General features: G+C 41.6%; 1 protein-coding gene across 5 annotated transcripts in view; it reads right to left on the bottom strand.

The window, feature by feature from the left end:
* Positions 1-16,575, bottom strand: part of LOC111935982 (uncharacterized) — a 188,028-nt gene that overhangs the window by 87,280 nt on the left and 84,173 nt on the right. For 2 of the 5 annotated variants that reach the window (XR_015277441.1, XR_015277444.1), the window contains 3 exons: positions 15,929-16,045; positions 10,665-11,120; positions 6,596-6,749 (listed from right to left, as the gene is read on the bottom strand). The gene's annotated coding sequence lies outside the window, so the exon portion shown is untranslated. Of the gene's footprint in view, positions 1-1,049; positions 2,498-6,595; positions 6,750-10,664; positions 11,121-15,928; positions 16,399-16,575 lie in introns of those variants that run through there. The other 3 variants (XR_015277443.1, XR_015277442.1, XR_015277450.1) reach the window with 3 other exon arrangements.

Here is a 16,575-nt window from a genome sequence, read left to right as displayed (position 1 = left end):
TTCCCTGAGTGCCCTGAGCAGGCTGTGCAGAGGTGCCCAGCCCTTTGGGACAGTGTTGGGACCAGAAACCCCCCTGGGCATTGAGAGAAATGATGGATTTGTCTTTGCAAACAAGCTCTGGGTCTGCTGGTAGATAAAACTAGCACTGAGAGATAAAAGAGACAATGGGAAGGATTCCACTGATTGATAAATGGGAAAAAAAATATATTTGCCTTCACAAACAAACTGTAGGTTTGCTGATAAATTAAACTGGATATTGAAAGATGAAAGAAACAATGGGGAAAAACCATAAATTCCATAGGAATTAAAAATTAAGAGGGAGGGTTATACATTCAAGGGGAATTTTAGATATCAGGCATTCTGGGAAGTCTCTACCACTCAAGTACCTCAGCCAAGTGAAAGAGAGAGGGATGTGTGGCTGGGAAATTGGGATAAAAAGGAGGCTGAGAGACCCCAGGGAAATGCCCCATGGCCTCTCCTTTTATTCAAATCAAGTAAAAGGACTCCTCTGTCTCCTTTTTCGACATAAACCTCTGGACTAATTTTCCTGAGAGCACTGATGCTGCTAAGCTTGGTGCGGTGCCGTTCCAGCTGCTGTCCTAGAGATCCCAGGGAGAACAAACTATTTATACCAGAGCTAAAATCCGAAGGATCTTGTGAGAAAAAGATGTGTCACAGAAACGTAGCACTGACAGATGAATTATCATCACCTGGCCACCAGATTGGATGTGGGAAAGGGTCACTAAGAGGTCTGATCTCAGCACACCAGTGTGGTCACTAAATACCACTTACAATAGCTGTCCTTTCCTTGACAGCAGCAGAGCAATGTGACCCTTATTAAAACTACCCCATCAATTGGAAATTGCTACTATGGTTATGTGGTTATGATTATTAAGATAATTAAAATAAAACAAGTTAGTAAAAGATCCCATCAAGCTTGACCTTGAATAATTAGGTTTCTAATGCATAGTAAGGCTAGTAATAACAAGCTACCATGAAAACAGAAATTCAGAAGTTTTTCTTGCAGGCAGAATTTAAAGGAAACACAATGCTTTTCCAGTGTATTTAATTTTCAATATGGAGTTTGCAATGAGCTGCTAATAATCATGCACCCTGCTATCAGGGTTTTGCACCTATTTACATATAAATAGTTCAGACCTGACTTGGCTACCAACAGTGGTTAATTTAATTTATTGTCCTTTGGCAAGTGAATAGTCTTTGGTTTTCTAGCACTTTTAACCTTAGCAAACCCTTGGGAAATAAAAATTAGATTGAAAGAAAATTACTACTGGTGGAGAACAGCAAGAAAGTGACAGTGGTATATATAAACCTCAGGCAGCAGCAGAATAAAGTGTCATATTATTGTATGCTGTCTTCTAAAGTTCAATATTGCTTTCTTGATTTACACTTCTGTAATTTTTTCCAAGTAAGTCCTCTTGCTTTGGGGACTTTTGCATCTAACTTCATGTTTTTCAGGCAGGAAGAGGGATTAACATGCTTACCATTAAAACACACGTCAGAACTCATAAACCAGCAATGTGCAACAACAGCTAAATAAGGTGACTGCTATTGAGCACTAATGACTGAGGATCAGAGTAACACTAATTGATCATCTCCCCTGTTCCACTTGGAGGAGAACATCTCAGAGGGGCCCATTCAGCCCCTGGGGTCAAATGAGAACATACAGAGCCCTGAAGCATTGCTGCCCTCCTGCACAGGCACACCTGGCTCCTGATAAACACCGATGGTGAGGAGCAGGAGCTCTGCAACAGGAACCACATGCACTGCTCCCATAACACATAGCTTGGGGAAACAAAATAACATTTTGGAATTTCTGGCAGCTTGGATGTATGTGAAATTGCTGCACCATTTGTTTTCCAGAATTAAAAAATGAATTATCTCAGATAGGAAGGAAATTAGAGGTTTGTTTCGTGAAGCTTTGTTGTCAGAGCCAAACATATCTGAAGTCCACAAACACAGCAACAAATTTAGAAAATGGGAAGTCCTGAAATGCAGAAAAAATTTAATATAATTTTTATGTCAATGCATTTGAAGTAAAGTATTTTTATGTCAATATATTTTAGGTGAAGTATTTTTATGCCACAAGTGTGTTACCAGCAATGGTTTTTTTTTTTATCCCACAGGATATTTTTGTTTAAAAGAAGAACAATCAATAACTGTTGTTATATAACCATTATTATTTGTTCAAGAAAACAAATTTCATTTTCAGCTTGGAAGTGATTTCCTTTTCTGCACTTCTCCGAAATTGTATTTTGCATCTCGGTCACCTTCTGAGAATAATTTCTGAAAATAAACTTTTATATTCCTGATGTTAAAAGCAAAAACATATTGTAAGTACTTGCTCAAATGAACCAGTGCTGTCTGCCTTGACATGATCCTTTACTGGCTTGTTTCAGGTGCTGTCAGCTATTTTAGCAGAGGATGAGTCACTGTGAAATGCAAATCCTGTTTCATTTCTCATCAGTCATGATTCACCCTGAAATGTATAAGGTTTTAGCAAGTTGCTATATTATGCATTAGGTACTTAAGCTATTTGCTTCAATAATGCAGCATCACTTTTTCCCTTAACTCTAAGTGATTAAAACCCTCTGTGAAGTGAGAGAACATTAACAGCTGGTTCCCTTTTTCCTGGGGGAGCTGTGTCAGAGACCTCACCCCAAGAGATGCTCAGGGTGCCTTCCAGGGAAGCCAAACCCCGCCGAGGCATCGAGCCTGGTGCAGCTCAGGGCCTTTGGGCAATTCCCACCTTTCCAAATACAGCCTGGCAAGATGGGTTATGCCTACACTGCTGAGTCACTTCTCAGCATGGAGAAGCTCCTTTTGCTGCTCAGCAGGACTCCAAACCTGCCCTGCTGCAATTTAACTGTGCCCAGCATCCAAAAAGCTCCACTTGGCAATACCCACGCTGGGATCAAAGCACTGCCTGTACCGTGGTACTGGCATAATGGACCAGTAAAACTGGTTTATAACTAAAGACTTAATTTCCACCAAATCAACAGCTTTTCAGAAAACAAACATTTTCAGCATAAAGAAAATCTGGCTTTGGAAAATCAAATTATTTCATCTGAAGCTAATGTGGTGATGACCTGTTGTTGAACTGAACTGATATGTTTAATTCAAGATCACCAGGTGCAATAAATATGGCCCTACATGAGCACCAGGGAACGTGGTACTTCGGGCAATACAATTTATGTACTAAACTAACTTAAAAAAACCTTTAATTTTATTTATTAGAAAATAAATTTTTCCTTGAATGTTAAATAATGCCATTTCCTAATCTATTTTTAAACATTATTGTTCTCTTATGAAAAAAAAAAATATCATTACTTTTCAATCTTTTCAAACCATTTAGGGTGAAATTTTTCACAGAAAAGAAATAGTACATTGTGGTGAGAATTTTGAAAAGGAACTTAGGACTCCAATACTGCTGAAAGTAGGTGAGATAATCACTTATGCCACTTTTTACTGAAGAATCCATTGCATACAGGGGTTTGACTGCAGCATTCTGTCAGTCCTGTTACCAGTTTGGCCTTGATACAAATGGTATGAGGCACAGCAGCTTCCACATACAAGATTTACTATAAATTAGGATCTGAATTGAATGAATCTAACAGCAGACAGAGAGGATTATGAGTCTGTGGCTATATTCTGACATATATTGGATTGTTAGGATTTGCATTCATTAGGAAAGTTAGACTGGCATTTGCAGGAATGTGATATATTGCGCAGTTCATGGAAGTCCTACAGGTAACAGGAGAGGGGGAATGATAAGCTTCCTTTTCTGATGAGCAGCTGCAGGTTTTGCACATTTTGCACACTTTGACAATGCTGGTGGTTTGTTATGCCAGGCACAGCTCTGATCCTCCACACACCCTCTGTTCCCATTTGGCACCGATGTAGGGGGCTCCCTGCACAGTACTTGGCAAAAAATAACCCCTGTGGTAATAAAGGTTTTCATAAAATACACTGAGGGTCAAATCAGAGCTTCAGCTAAAATCCTGTGTAAAATATAATTCATACTGAGGTGCATGGGTTGCACCATGGTTGCAAGGTGGAGATGTGATCTGCATTCTGTTATAGGCAGTGAAATCAGTGACACAATAAACCAGAATATATAAATCAATCAAATCTATAGGATTAAATAAATCAGAATCTACAGGAGAAATCTATAAGAGAAAAAAAAAAGTCCTACCTCTCTCTTTATCTATTAATTTGCTTTCTACATATTTGGGTAGACCATGGAAGCTACTTGAATGGCTCCTGAAGTCCTTGGCTGTAGGCATTTTGCACATAACAGAACTCAACATCATCTTAGGATCTCAAATACATTGATCTTCAAATTGAATTCTGATGAAGATGACTTATAGCCTTGAAAATCCTCTCACCCCCACTGAGGGTGGCATGGCAGGCAGGTAGAGCTCCTCAAAGAAAGAAATGCTTCCTGAGGAGCTGGGCTGTGTGTCCTGCCTGAGCACTGGAGCTGGGACAAGTGTGATGGTGCTGAAACAACTGAGATGGAACAGCACAGAGCAGAGGGGAAAGCAAGCAAGCGGAAAGCAGAGAAAACAGAAAACTGGAACCAAGTTCTGGGCAAGGAGGAACACAGAATTATACTGCTTAATTCCTTTTTTAAGACAGGTGAATAATAAGCTCTTATTGGTGAAATGTTGTTCTTTTAGCCTTCAATATTTAAAGGATTTATGAAGGCTTCTTATTAGGGACTGCACTAATAGAGTCCTCATGGGCCCACTCTCCATCAGCCTACCTCCTGGTGAGGACATTTTTACTTTCTTTTCTTTCAAAGTTAGTAAAATAATAAAATAATCGAATCCCCATTTGCTTTACCAAGCTAAAGCAGTAATTAACTGTGGGAGCAAGAGGCAAGAAGAAAGAAACCTCAAGCTTAAGCTCTTTGATTGCAGAGAGAAGCAGAACTATTATCAGCATTAATATAGAAGATCAGAAGCCTCAATATGAAGCTATTAAAAATGCACACAATACTGATCAACAGCTTTACCATAATCATATAGCACAAGCTAATTCAGCCAACTGTGCTTTCAGACTTTCTGGGTGATGCATCTCCCAGCTCATGAAATACAGACTGATGCTGTGAGTCCTGACTGACAGCTTCATTTCAGTAATTTGCAGCAGCACATTGACATTTTATTAAATCACAATAGAAGATACACTGAAATTAATGGGGGAGACTCTTGATTCAGCAGGCTTTGGATAAAGTAATGGGTGTTATTTCTGATAAGATGGTGGGAGACCGTGTCAAATCCACAGTAGCAGCTCCCAAATTTCCAGTAAATGAAAATGAGTGGGAGTTGTGCATCTGAGTCTCCCTTTGTGCCTTTGAACACTCCTTTATAACACTAAACACTTGCCAGCGTGGAACATCAGGTGAGAAACATGCAAGATGCTTCACCTCTGCTCTGCTACACCTCCCCCAGGTAAGTTTACTCTCTCTCGTTCCCTTCATTTTCCTACTCAAGTTTCCTTTCTCAGTTAACAATTTTCCCCAGTCCCTCCTCCCACCTCAACCTCTCTGTGGAGCTCTTTGCTACTGTTTGCACCAGTGGATCCAGGAGCTGAGCAAGATAAAGTTTCTCACTCACTATCTTTCTCAGTTCCCTGACTCTCCTCCCCAGTCTGTTCAGCTCTTAGCATGTGGTATTGCCTATTCTGATTTTGAGTCAGAAAGTGAATCCCTGAGAGCAAAGAAGACAGGCTCTAATCCAGTGCTTTGTCCACCCATACATCAGCCTAGAGCACCTCAAATAAACATATTACAGGGAAGAGCTTTGGTGTCCCTGTCCTGAGCAGTAATTTGCAGAGCTGGTGCATCTTTACTCTGCTAACCTGTAGGACTCATGAAAGCCTGGAGCAGAGTATCAAGGACCTGAGTGAGCCACAGGGGCTCTTCAACCTCTGCCCCTGCCCTGGAGTTTGGCTGCTTGTGCTCCAAGGCAGCTTGGATGTGGTGCAGGTGTAGAGCTTTGGGTCTGACCGTGCAGAAAAGCTGTGAGAAGCTCTGGTTGCCATCAGCAGCCCTGGGATGTGTTCCATCCGTGTGGGCCAGGACCCTGGCCCTGCCTGCCAGGCACACAGACCAGCCCAGTGAAATCTGGCAGCTGAGCACCTCATACCAGCCCTGCACAAGCACCATTTATCAAAGGCTTAAGACTGCATCCATTCAGGCACTGAGTACATCTCTAATAGCCTTCAGCCATTCAAGCCCATGTCCCAGACAGTGAAACAGCCAGAGAGCTCAAAGAAGCACTGACAGATCCTTTCAAGAATACCAAAAAAGACATTTTTCTCTCCCATTCAATTCTTAACAGCAGTGACTACAATAAAACAAAATAAAATAAACCTGCCTGTCTGGTTCCAGTTTGCACAGTTTAACCATCAGGAGGGAAGGACCTGACAGCAGGAAACAGAACAACACAAAGTATGGGCTACAAACCCAAGAATCTGTAATAATTTTCCATTCCTCTTTGATCCACATTTCTGTTTACAGATATTGCAATATTTTGCGCTTTTTGTTTATGAAGTTATTGGTCAGACTCACCTTTAGTTCCCTTTTATGGTGCAGATTTGTGGTCCTCATCTGTACATCCTCCATCTCCTTGTGGCTAACAGTGATGCTGAAGTGATGCCAAGGTTCCTTTCATTTAAAGCAAACTCAAGACAGAACTTAATCCCTGAGCCAGATACAAAGGCCACTGAAATCAAAATAAATATTCTGATCAGTCCCAGTGAGATCTGAGCCAGACTAGTAAAGAACACTTTCAACAGAAGCTAGCATAGCATTCATTCCCTTACCAAAAAGGCATTCCAAAGCACATTTGCTATTAATTCTGCTTCCTCCTTAATCCCATCCTAAATAGTTCTAGCTTCACTTCATTTTCTCCTTGGAAAGTTAAAACTTCCAGAGGTTTTGAAGACACCCTTTGTCAAAGGATTACGGGAGGCACTAGTGGAAATTTAAGCATTATTAATTAGACCATGAAAATGAATTCCTATAAAAATTACCCATCTGTGAGTGTTAATTTAGCAGCAAGTAGTTATTTTTCTCTGCTGGAAAGGTAGATCGAAAGCAAGCTGAGAAAAATAGAAGACACAAGAAAATAAGATGGGAAAAACAGTATGAATCTTATAAGTAGAAAGTGTTAATTACATTATAAAGCCCTTAGTCACCTAAGCTTCTGTGTACAATAGAAATAGAACAGCCCAAATTATCCCTGCATTTTTTTTTTAAACTGTGACTACAGTTTTATTTGTTATTATCTTTATTTTTAACTGGACTTCTCATGAACACACACATCCAGAGGTGCATGCAGCCATGAGAAATGTGGAACCAGATGACTGCAAGCCACTGGTGGCTGTTCAGCACTGATCAAAAGAGCTGCCACCAAAGTCTCAGGCTACAAGATATCAGCAATAAATCCTACAATCGCACCTTCCCCAAGACATCACTGCAGGCTCCTTCAGAGCAGAGGCTGGAAAGGCACAGGGGGGCTGAGCCAAAATATCCCTTTAGAGCACAGTGGACTTCATTAGTGCTGTGGGTTTCACTGACAGACACAAATGCTGTGTGCCCAAGAGAATAAAAAGAGGTCTCTGGCTTAATCAACTCATGTGGGAAGTGTTTCTGGACCTCAAAAAGCCAATTCCCATTTGAAGATTCTGCCTCAGCAATGGATATTCCTGTGGCTGTGGACAGAAACATTGCATGTGTGCATTGAGTGAAACCAAGGGCCCTTCTGCCATAGGTTGCTGCAAGGATGTTGCATGAAATATTAAAAAAGAAACCTTCATGCCTGGAGTCCTTACTGGGTCACCTCAGCCTTCAGCTGTCCTGCCAGCTCAGTCCTCTCCTTGGGATGTAATTAAACAAGAGCAAAGTGATATGAACCTGCTAGTGGCTTCCCATGGCCCAGAAGGAAATCCCTGGATTGCCCTGGGATGCCTGCACTGATCAGAAGCAGCAGGAGCAGCCCTGCCCTGGCTGAGGCACCTCATTTGGCACAGACTGACAGTGCACGAGCCCTGGCACTGAATGGTGTTAGAGGGAGACCACCACAGACTGTGCTGCTGCTGCAAAGATCAGTGGAGAGTAAAAGCACCATGGACTCTACACCCTTGAATGGTCTTTCCTCTTGGAAACCTACAGACAGCCTGGTGGAGCTGACTGGAGTTTTCAGCTGAGCTGAGTGCAGTTACCTGGGGGTGAATCAGCAGGGCTCAGAGCACAGGCCCAGCTCTCAGGGGCAGAACCTGGTTTGTTCCATCAACACAGTTTGAAATATGCTGTGAGGCCGTTTCTTAAGTCAAGCTCTAAATATTTGAAAGTCAGTAGAAAAATCTCTCCTTGGGCAAGATTATTCAACCTCTGCCTGTCTGCATCTTAGTCACAGGATCTCCACCCTCCTCAGGCCAAGCTTCACTGCTTCCTTTCTCTTTCAAATCTCCATGGAAATCTCTGTCAAGTACTGACTGCATGAAGCTGCAGTTTACCCTTAACCTGCACATGACTTCTGTTCCTGGAGTCTCCAGGATATGTTCAGGTGTGTTTAGCATGAGCAGCTGCTCTCCTGAGCTCTGCTCCTGCAGTGCTGCTGAACCAGGACCATCCCAATCCCAGGTACCCAGTCCCCAGCTGGATGGTTCCCTCCTCACATTTATCATTCAGCTGTCCCTTTTCCTGACAGCCACAATTGGTTTTCTGGGCTGTTAATGGTAGAATTTGGTAATAAAGTGCACGTTATTTGATTCTGAACAGGCAATTAGACTTCCTCATTTCATTTTTAGGATTTTAACTGCCTGACTTGACACTAATGTGAATCAACCATCATCCCACTCTGCTATGCCACTACCATTAATGCCACTGCAATGTGCACAATAATTCTGATAAATCACTGGCAGCTCATCTCCATATCATTCACCTGGTTTTTTGCCCCAAATTGGTCTTATGGTAGGATCACACATTCCCTAAATAACACCTTCTTTCCATGGTTACTAATGAGCCTGTTGATACCACTTCTTCAGGCTGCCTCTATTATGTTAAAGCCTTGTGGGTATATCCAGCTCCAACTGTCTGCTATAATTAAGACACAGATGTCACTGACTTTCACTTAACACTTAACAGACACACAGTCCCCTGGATGATCAGTGAGGAAGGAAAATGCTTTGTCTTTTGATTCTTTCTTCATTTTGAATGGCAGGACTCTGGGAAATGTCTTGGAAAAGGAACAGGAAGTGAGATTGATAACTGAAATAACAGCACCTGGCAGGAGGTCAGCCTTGGACTTTTTTAAAGAAAAATGAGACTAAAACAGAACACAGTGAATTTCTGGAGGCAAAAATTGTTCGTGAAAAAGATTTACATAAAACACAGGAGAACACAACAATCACGTTCAACAAGACTTGTCAAGTTCACCTATGGGACTTTCTGCAGCTTCACCAGGAATTAGAAACACTAATTTGTGTTCACTGTCTGTGTTGAAGACAGTCTGGTCCAAAGCTTAAACAAAGAAGGTGATGTTATTTAGCTTTCAAGAAGTCCTGGTGAGGTTTGGATTGGAAGAGACCTTACAGATCACCTCATTCCAACCCCTCTGCCACAGGCAGGGACACCTTCCACTGGAGCAGGCTGCTCAAAGCTCTGTCCAGCCAGGCCTTGGACACTTCCAGGGATGCAGGGGCATCTCCCTCAACATGCTGGCCATGCTTCCTTTCATGCAGCCTAGGATACCATTGTTTTTCTGGGCTGCAAGTACACATTTCCAGCTCATCTACCTTCAAGTTATTTCTGGCAGGGTTTCTCTCCATCCATTCATCTGCCAGCCTGCACTGAAATTGGGGGTTACCTGGTACCTACAGAAAGCTCTGTCAGACTTTGACACCACTGGATCATTGATGTGAAGATTTTCTGTGCAGCACAGTCCATGAGAAAAGGCAGAACACAAAATGGAAGCACAACATCTGCTACAGAGAGCTCTTCAGTAAACTACCACAGTCTCACTGCCCTTCAAAGCCATGCTCAAGCTAATCCTTCAGGAGGCCAGGAAGGTGGAAATCTTTAGCATTTGAGTGTATAGTTTCAATGAAAAAGCTATTCAGGACACAGCATTAATACAAAGGATCTGTTTTATTCCTTGTAAAGGTCTTGTATCTTTTGATTGTGTTTGTTTTCAAAAGGGGAACATGTTTACAAGAATAAAATATACACTTCACAAGAACAGATTCTATGTTAGTGTAATTCTTTTGGTACTAAATAAACTACTACAGGCATAAAGTTCTAATAAACTTAAAATAACACCTCCAAATTCCAGACTCTATTTTAAAAATGAAAATAGAAATCAATTTAAATAATAAATACTGATTTTATACTTTGTGTTTTTTGAAATGGAAAAACTCAATCTTCGAGCACAGAATGACAGTTTAAAACTGTGGCTGATTAAGCTGTGTGCTCACAAGCTGAACAGGCAGCAACACTTACTGTACTTAATCCATCAATTACATACAAGCGAGTATGCAAGTGGTGGAAGAGCCCATAAATAATGCTGTAGTGTCCTCCTCCAGAGACCCAAAATGGGACAGAGAATTGTCTGACTAAGCTGTTTTCTGACACTTACCAACCAAACACTGAGCAGGCATCTCCACACCATGGTCACATCTTCATCTGCAGTGGCTGCACAGCCCAAGCCGTGCTGCAGCTGTGGTACAGCCACACTTCAGCACACTTTGTTTGCAAAAGTGTTCAAGGGTAAAGTTGCTCTCCTAGTGACAGTAACTGGCTGATAAAAGCAAAGAGGCTCCAGACAATCCCAAAGGACCAAACTGAGGTGGTGTCTTCATAAAGCATTTCTGAGGCAGTTGAAAGAATGCAGATTTCCACACCCCAGGAAAGTTTATTGCCTTCTCTGGAGAGTGCTGAGCCCTTCTGGTAGGACTTTTATTCCTACCTCAAGCTGCTTCTGAAGATCAGTGTTTTTGCTGTTAGAGATTTTTAACATTTTCTTCAGATCTTCAAAGGATGAGACATCCTTAATTCTCCATTGGCTTTATTTCCTCTCCTCCATTGCCTAAACCTGGGGGAAGAAAAAACCCAAGCCACAACACCAAAAACATGTTCCATGTTATCACAGCCCTTTGTGTCCATGCTACAGTCTGTTTATCAGACCAGCCACCCCTTTGGTTACCCACTTGCAGGAAATAACTCCTGGTAAAGGGGAAAAAAAGCTTCACTTTCATAAATATTCCCATTTTAAAGGGCAGATCATCACATCAGAACTTAAGGCAGTAAGTGACAGGGGCAATAAACAGGAAAATAAAAGATTTTGTGGCCTTTGTATCCTATAGGCAGGATAAATCCTTCCAATTACACAAGATCCTGGCTAAAGTCATTACTTGCTGTTCAGAAGTCTTACAGCATTTTTCATTCTTTGCTAAATTTATCACACTAAATCCCTTCTCTATGATCAAAGTCTTCTGGGATACAGAAGCTGAAAGATATGAAAGTGCTTTGATCCAAGGGGACTCTGGTGAAAACAGGCTTCAGTAGTACAACCTCTTAATTGTTACCATAACTCAGCATGATCCTATCTCAATGTCATCAGCAACAAAAGACTTCTCAACAGGAAATACTGATTTAGGGGATCCACCCATCAGCTCATATGCATTCACAGGTGTTGCTGAGAAAGGCAGCCTTGTTCAGAGGTTCCTCAAAATAATGAGTTTTCCAACTACTGTGATTTTTTGAATACATATCGTTCTGTGTGCCCTCTCACCACCTTGACCAGAGAGTAAAACACACCTGCATGGCTCTACTTCACATTTTAAACAGTAAGGTTTGCTTCCCAGGGGAGGTCATGCTCAAAAATCAATTATATCAATTGGAAACAAAAGAGGAGTGAATGTATTTTTTATTTTTCCTTGTGACCTAGAAATATTCAAGGAATACAACATCAGCTGAGGGGAGAGAGCAGCAATCAACAATATAAATATCAGCTTGTCAGTCCAAGACACTTGTCTATCAATCACTTCCATAGCCCAACAACATATTCAATACCAAACTCAAAATGATAATTCAGATGGGCATTCCTCAGTTGTGCTGTTGCTTTCCATTGCATCCCTGGCATTTTTTAACAGACATTTTAATTATCTAAATCTTGCAGGACTTTCTATATTTCTGTGTGTATTTCGAACAGGAGAGACAGAACCACACAGAACAAGTTTTTACATCATTAGAAGATGGGGCAGATTTCAAGGTGGCTCACTCATTTCTCTACAGAAAAACTAAAAATTTGCTCCAGACCTTCCAAACACTTGCTTCCATATCGTACTGCAGAGCTGCTCCCTGCACATCCTCCTCCCTTTCCACCTCAGCTCTCTGGGTCTCACACAGCCATGACCTGACACTCTCCACAGAGCCCTGTGGTACCAGACTCCATCCCCTGGGATGTCCCAGCCTGCCTGACTCTCCAAGGACATGGACACCCCGGGCTTCCTGCTCACACACACTGAGCTTTGCTGGGAGGAATGGGCTGAACACATCCCAGCCTTGGCTGTGCTTCCCTTCAGCCCCTACCTCCTGCCTAAGCCAGCAGAAGCCTCCTGGAATTCCCCTGTCTTTTTTTACCTGCACTTGCAACTCTTTTTTTTTTTACTTGCACTTGCTCAAGGGACACTTTTTTTTCTGTTTAAACAGCATTCCTTTCTGATGGGAGTATTAGGAGATGACATTCCCTGTGCCCCCTTCAGGTGCATATACAGAATATCTCCTGTCAAACCAGCTAATTATGCTGCTATTCCCTTGTTGTAGATAACAGCAAAACTTCAATTAAAGCTTAGCCCTTCTTCATGATACTTTTAGCATAATTTCTGAACAACTGCCTTACCCCAGTAAATGCCTGAGTTTGATGAGACATGGGGAATTAAAAAGTGATTATTTTTTCCCCCATCACAGTGGGAGGAAGAAGCCAAACCTCTCTGTGCTGTGAAAAATCTGATTGTCCTTTCCTGAAATGTGATCTCTAGAAATGATGCCCAGCTAGTGGTTCCTGGATGCCAGAAGGAAAACAGTTCAGCATTTTATGAAGACAATTAAGGACATACACAGGGCAGCACTGTTGAACCTTAAGGGAGGTATCAGAGCCTGCACTCCCAAAGTGCTGCACACCCTTTCAGAAAGGAGCTCCCACCCAGGAGCCCCAGCAGGAAAAAAAATTAAATTCTTGCATTTGAATCCCACTTTCCTCTCACCAATATTTGTTAAACACGACAACAAAAGTGAAACCTTTGTTTCTTCCATCAAACTAAAGATGTTTGTCATGACCCACTTCAGCCCACTGAGATCTGATTCCAAAGGGTGTGGAGAAGGACCACGGGTGGGATTTGGTAACAAACTTGGGAATGATGCACCAGTCACAACTGCATTCTGAGCACAGAAACCATCACCCTCCTTCAGTAACAAACAATGCTCATTTATGGCAGCTTTCTTCTCTCACAGCTCTGACAGCATTGGCAAAGGAATTATTATCCCAGCTTTGTTTTTTTGGGAATAGCTCACTGAGCACTGAGGACCAGCATTTCCAAACTGGCTTCTGATTTTTGCAGTGCTCCTGTGTTTGCCATGTTTGAGAGCCCAGCTGGAGCTAACAGAGCTCATCTACAAGAAGCACCAATTACACACAAGTCCCACTGAATCACTATGAGCTGAAGGTTATCAGCATTCCTAAAAAATTAATTAAAGAGAACAAAATGGATTTGCTGAGATAATTTGGACATGCAAAAATAACAAATTACTGTGGAAAAAGCATGGCCCACCTCTCAACCAAGGTCATACAGAATTTTACTGCACCAGAGGGAACCACGTCCAGGTCTTCTAATAGTGCACCAAGTGATACATTTATATACACCTTTACAGAGCAGAACTGGATGGAAACTGGCCTAATGATTCAGCAGTATTGTGTCTCTTGTGCATAATTTGAATGACACTGATGAGGCATCATCATCTCTTCATAATCATCCCTACCCCTGTGGACTCTGGAGTACACCAGAGATATTTATGAGACCACTTAGGAAATACACATGGGCTCCTTGTCTGGCCTATGAAAAATCAAAGTAACCACTACCAGCTCCCTTTTTCTTTTTTTTAATGGTTTCTTTGAAGCATAAAATCATAAAAGGAGGAGGGACAAATTTTTTAAGTAGGCTGAAAAGAAGCCAGCAACATAATTTACATACACAGGTGTGGTTTTCTAGCAATTAGCAAAAAATCTCAGATCCAAACATCCAATAACCAGATTTTTTCCCCTTAGTGTTATTTAAAATATACATAATATTATTTCCTGATGAGTCTACTCCAGGTATTTCTACATAAGCAGGGCTTCTGTGAAATAGGACTTACCAATCAGACCACTAATGAAAAGCAAAGCAAACAGTTACTGATTTTGTAAGTTCCTGAATCTGGCATTTTCAGACAAATATCATGGAAATTTTGAATGAAGAAAAATTAATACTAAAGGTCAGCTGCAATAGAGAAACACTAAGAAAATGTCTGAAAATCTGAACATCAATGTTTAGAACCCAAATAATCATCCTCAGTGATCCACAAATAGATTTAAAGAGACTTCCACATTTAGAAACACTGCAATATGAGTAAAGAGGAAATGAACAGGTAAACTTTCGTTCTATTTGCCCTTTTCTATTACTCATAGTTCCTTTGCACAAAGCTGTTTACATGTAAGCCCTTACAGATTTTATATTGTCCATCAGTAGTATTAAAACTAAAATTAATTATAGGTCACATGCTCATCTGCTATAAATTAGGGTAGCTATTGAAATAAAAGGTACAAAGTAGAATACTAAATACTGAATACTAAAGCAATAAGGTGCTCTTTGTCTGCCTGACAAAAGGTGTATCAGAAATATTCTTTGAAATAAGAGTGAGTAGATCTGTTGACAAAATAATCTTTTTCTACTGAAAAGCATCACTTTCCTTCACCAAAATGTATCCACTGAGACAAATCCTCACACAGCAAGAGAAGAAATGCTACATGAAACTACACCTTAAACATTTGGTATATTCACAAAAATGAAACCATCCAGACAAGCTAAGAATATAAAGCTGAAAACAAAGCAAGTGTGCAACAGAAGTCAGCAGATACTATGATTTCAGAATGCTTGAGGAAGCTCCCTGGGATTAATTTCTAGAACAAAACTGTGTATATGCACCAGAGACTTGTACTAAACACATCCTTCTGCCTTGCTACTGAACTCTCTGCTCACCTGCTGCATCAACCCACCTTACACAGACAGGGACTTTATGACAAAATAATGCAAACCAACCTCCCTGAAATCACATTGTCCTGGGAGCAGAGCTGGGAACCAAATCTCTTCCTTGGTCCCCATCCAGGGCCATAGGATGAGCTAGTCAGCTCTCCAGCCTTGGTGGCCCCTGTCACTATCAGTCATCTGCTTTGCTGAGTGGGTAATTCTGCTGGAGAGGTTATTAATATCTCATTGAATACTGAAACTACTAGTTCATAAAGCCAACATCATGTCCTGGTTAGCATCAAACATCTGATTGCTCTGCTACTGTGGTACAATGCACTTACTGCAGCTGAAAATAAAACTGCAACATCTAAAGCTGTTTGGTTGTTGTTTTTTGGGTTTTTTTAATTTAGAATTAAATATTGTCAACACCATACAGACAACATTGTCTGAAGCCCTGAGTCCAGAGAGTCCAGCCCCAAGACCTTTCTCTGAGAGGGCTTCCAAACCCTTCCAGTGAAGTCCAAGATTCCCAGCTATCCCAAAGAATATCAGATTGTTTGCAAATTATCCAGGAAAATGCCATTTTCTGTAGAGCTCACACACTATACCCAGTCCTTACCCGTGCTGTGCAGTTCCCAGTTGTGAAGGGCTCCCAGCCCTGTGTGCAAACAGCAGGCTTCTCCTCTGGGTTGTTATTCACTTCTGTGCTGCTGTAGCAGCTGTGCCTGTGCTCTGCCTGGGGAACAGGTAATGAGCTTTGCTTTATACCTTTTAATGAAATTTCACCTATAATGGCAGCCAGCTGGTTTATCAGACACTACATCCTATTGTTTGTCCCTCCAATTTATGGATAAATTTCACTTTTGGCCCTAAGTTGGTCACCACTTGTAAGAAATATCCTTTTATGTCAGATCTCCCTCAAGTGCTTTGTTCATGAAGTCCAGCACAGTGTGTGATGGTGTAAAAGAGCCAAGCCTCGGGAACAAGCTGCTATTTGTGTTTTTGTGCAATCACATCTGATTGCTGGTTACTGCACCTCATTCTCCATGGCTGCAGAACTGCACACTCTGAGCTTCGCTATTTACAAACAGTGATTTAAGCATCACCCAGAATTTGAACTTCCCCTTGGCAATCTGTTTCCATGAGCCACAGCTGCACACACAGGTGCTCCCTGCAGACCACCCACACATTAAACAGCCTGTCCAGCTCTGCTCCCTCACATTGCCCCTCGCTTAGACCCAAACTGCAGAGCAGACCTGACAGATG

The sequence above is a fragment of the Cyanistes caeruleus genome, chromosome 17, assembly GCF_971803275.1.
Source record: "Cyanistes caeruleus chromosome 17, bCyaCae1.hap1.1, whole genome shotgun sequence".
Lineage (NCBI taxonomy): Eukaryota > Metazoa > Chordata > Aves > Passeriformes > Paridae > Cyanistes > Cyanistes caeruleus.
Note: the sequence above shows the minus strand (reverse complement) of the source record. Positions and strands in the feature narration are given on the sequence as shown.